Raw genomic sequence first — 4,135 nt, 5'->3', positions numbered from 1 at the left:
GTAGTGGTGGCACACACCTTTAATCCTAGCATTCAGGAGGCAGAGGCAGGCATATCTCTGTGAGCTCAAGGCCAGCCTGGCCTACAAGAGCTAGTTTCAGGACAAGCACCAAAGCTACACAGAGAAAACTGTCTCAAAAGGAAAAAAGAAAAGGAATAAATTGCCAAAAGAAAACCTCCTCAACATTAGGGTTGAGGAAGGGTTTTTTTTTTTTCTTTTCAGAAGAACAAATGAGACATCTGAAGAAAAAAGTACAAATCATCCAGAATTAAAAAAAATAGTCCCCCCAAAGAGTAAATTGGCCTATTGGTATACCACATTTTCAACAGGATAAAATTTCATAAATCTTCCGAGGTGTTTGTTTCTGCTATTATCTGCAGAAACATAGTGCAAATGATCTTTTTGGAGTTCCAGTACAATTAAAAACTAAACCTGGCTTTGGATCTGAAGTGTGGCTCTTTCCTTCTCTAAACCCAAGCATGCTCATTAAAGTAAAATCCAAAATCTCTATGGCATGCTAGAAGAGTCACTGGATATGGGACAGAATAAAAACAAACATTTAAGGACTATATTATTGCAAGAAATATCCTAATATTTTAGCTTTATATTGACTATTCAATGGTTTTTCTTAAGGTATACATTTTATAAGATTAATATATACATATGAAACTTTTGTCATGACATTAATGGTCATATAGAGTACTAATTCTAGAAAAAGCTTTCATCTACCTTCTTATACATGATTTCGACTTTGAGTTTGTATCAGTTTTCTACAGTGAACCATGACCACACCTAACAGCCACCTTTAGAGTCTTCAAAAGGAGGATGGAACCCTACATTGATAATTCCACCAGGACTATAACACTACCAAGCTGAAAACACCACCTAAAGATTGGCTTTGGAATACAAATTGCTTAGGAGAATTTCAAGGTGCTAGCGGAGATGATCCAGCCTTATAAACTACTCTAGCTAGGACTTGGGACAATTCTTGCACTTTCCCATTACACAGAGACTAGAAAGCAAATGATAAAGCTACTTCTCCCAGAAAATGAGTTAACCCAAATTTTCCTTCTCAAAATCCCCCAAAGATGCCATTGCCCCCAGACAGCAGAAAATAAATTTAAAATATGAAACTCATTCTCATAAGGTGGGGTGGGTGTTTTCTTGGTCACTCAATGGGTTGATGTGTGATGCCCTTCTGTATATGTTTTATTGGTTGATGAATAAAGCTATTTTGGCCAATGGCTTAGCAGAGAAAAGCCAGGTGGAAAATTCAAACAGAGATATAGAAACTAGGCAGAGTCAGGGAGACACCATGTAGCTACCAAAAGAGCCTGATGTTAGAACCTTACCCAGTAGGCCACAGTTTCGTGGTGATACACAGAATAATTAATTTAATATGTAAGAGTTAGTTAATAAGAAGCCTGAGCTAATAAACAATGCAGTATTCTAATTTCATTTCTGTGTGATTATTTGGGTCTGAACAGCTGGGAAACAAAAGCAGTCTCTGCGCACAAAATGGCATGCTAACATGGGACAACTAGATCCACATAAAACCTTGGAAAGGAATTCTAGACACACACACACAGACACAAACCAGAGTTAAGCACAGCTTCATGGTAGCAGCATTTTCTTGGGGCTCTGTTTGCTAGAAGCAAACAGTGGCATGATTTCTTTAAGAGAAAGCTTCCTGACTCAGTAATAGCAGCAAAAACTGCACAGCTCTGTTAATATGACTTCCTTGTTCGTTTTGGTAGCAAGAATGAACTCTAGGTCTTTGGGGGAGGTCTTGCACTTAAATGGAATAAATTAGATTTGTGAGCAGTGTGCTACAAGTTGCTTATTGGCAACATAGACCTGCCGTGTCCTTGGGTTGGGGAAGTAAGCATGGCTCGCAGAGGTGGTGAAGATGCCTCCACCATGTTGGACTGAGAAAAGCAAACAAATCTGAACAGAGATATATAGAGAGTACGTGGAGTCAGGGAGACACCATGTAACTACCGAAGGACCCCTATGCCAGAACCTTACCCAGTAAGCCACTGCCTCATGGCTATACACAGAATAAAAATGGGTTAATTTAAGATGTAAGTGTTAATAAGAAGCCTGAGCCACTGGGCCAAGGAGTGCTGTAATTAGTATAGATTCTGTATGATTATTCGAGTCTGAGAAGCTAGGAATAGAAACAAAAGAACAATCTCCACTTAGAATGAGTTATGGATAATTGTTATTTGGGGGGGGGTGGTTATAAGTTGTTATTTGTTACAATCAGAAGAAGAGTTAAGTAAAGTTGATTAGATTCAGGGTTCTTGTTTTGAAAAGAAAAAGTAGGATAAGATATAATGGCATAAAAGGGTAGATTGAATCTACTTTGAAAAGCAAAAGTTAGGCTATAGATATGATAAGATAAAAAGGTAGTGCTATAAACCAGAATATTATACAGTAATTACTCAGCCATTTCTTTCATGGGGTCAACCCATCAGTCAGGGACTCTCTTTTGGAAGAATAAACTCCAGAGACAGGTCTTTACTCAAAACTCACTCAAGAGATTTATTTGAGAGGAAGGAATCCAGGAGAGTGACTGCCTCTCCCAGTGTAGAAAAGGGCAGCTGCTAACTCAACAACCACAGGGCTTATATAGAGTTGCTTAGGGCAGAGTTTTTCCATGGATAATATTTTCAGGGTGGGAATCGGTCAGACATCAATTGCTCAATTAAAACAGAGATTGGCTGGATTTCATGATCAGGGATTAGTTGGTTTCAAGCATACGGAGTGATTGATTTTGTGTTCAGTTGGTCAAAGTTAGAGTGTGATTCTTTTACTGGCTCTGGATTCAGAGGCAAAGAGTGTTTCCTTGGCCCTGGTTTCAAGGTCAGAATGTATCCCCATGGCTAACCTTTTAACCTACACATAAGGTATCAAAAATTCATGAATTCAGTTTTTTCTATGAGTTTCACAGTGGACACAATACCAAAATGGACATAATAATCCTTGAAGAGATTGTTGACACTGTCAATTTATTTCTAAGGAAATAACTGATTGTAAGTTGTAGCACAATTTCTAATTAGTTGTAGTAATATAAACCTGGACTCAGATATCGGGGTAAATGCTGAAAGATCACAGAAATAAAGGAGCAAGCCATCAGAGAAATTATTTGCCTTTACCAAATCCTCAGAACAAAGTGAGGAAGACCCTGTCTCTACAAATCCTCAGTCTTAATGGGCTGATCTCCTTTCTCCTCCTGTCTTATGTTCTTCTCTCTGTCAAGTCATATACCATCCTGTCTCCACATCTCTAGTGCTAGAATTAATGGCACATAGTTTACAAATTCCAATATTAAATATGTGAGCCACAATTGTCTTACTGTTCCTCTTTTAGAATGGTCAATCTAGTGTATCCAAGGTGGCTTAGAAATCACAGAGAACCACCTGCCCCTGCCTCTTGACTCCTGGGATTAAAGATGTGTGTCACTACTGCCTGCGCTCTGTGGCTAACTATAACCTATCACAGCACTCTGACCTTCAGGTAAGCTTTGCATGTTAAATAAGCACAAACAAAATATCAGCACAGTAAGAATATTGGCTAAAGATCTTACCAAATACTTTACAATAAAAAGACATCAGTATCCTTTCTAGGTAACAATGACAATTGTAATATGCAAAGTCGTTATCAAATTGAATGTACACAAAAATTTTATGGCTGAAAAACTTTTTTAAACTGAGGACATTTATGGAGTTTCAAAATTGGATGACTTTTTCTCATGATTTTGAAGACTGCACTGATGAAATTCATAAGATTTCTCTCAAGTATGTGTTCTTTTACACATTTGAAGATGACTATTATGATATAAAAGATTAACCACATTGATTAGACAGTTTTTCTCCAGACTGTGTTCTTTTATGCCTTTGAATATGACTGTGATCAGCAAAGGCTTCACCACACTGACTGCATTCAGAGTTTCACTCGAGTTTTGAGTCCTTTTATGCATTTGAAGAAGAGTGTAATGGCTTTACCACACTGATAACATTTCGAGGATTTTTCTCCAGTATTTGTTCTTTTATGCCATTGAAGATGACTGTTATTTGCAAAGACTGTAAGACACACATTGCATTACATTCATAGGCTTTGGATCCTCTAT

The sequence above is a fragment of the Arvicola amphibius genome, chromosome 10 (genome assembly GCF_903992535.2).
Source record: "Arvicola amphibius chromosome 10, mArvAmp1.2, whole genome shotgun sequence".
Classification (NCBI taxonomy): Eukaryota; Metazoa; Chordata; class Mammalia; order Rodentia; family Cricetidae; genus Arvicola; species Arvicola amphibius.
This window is presented reverse-complemented; position numbering follows the sequence as displayed.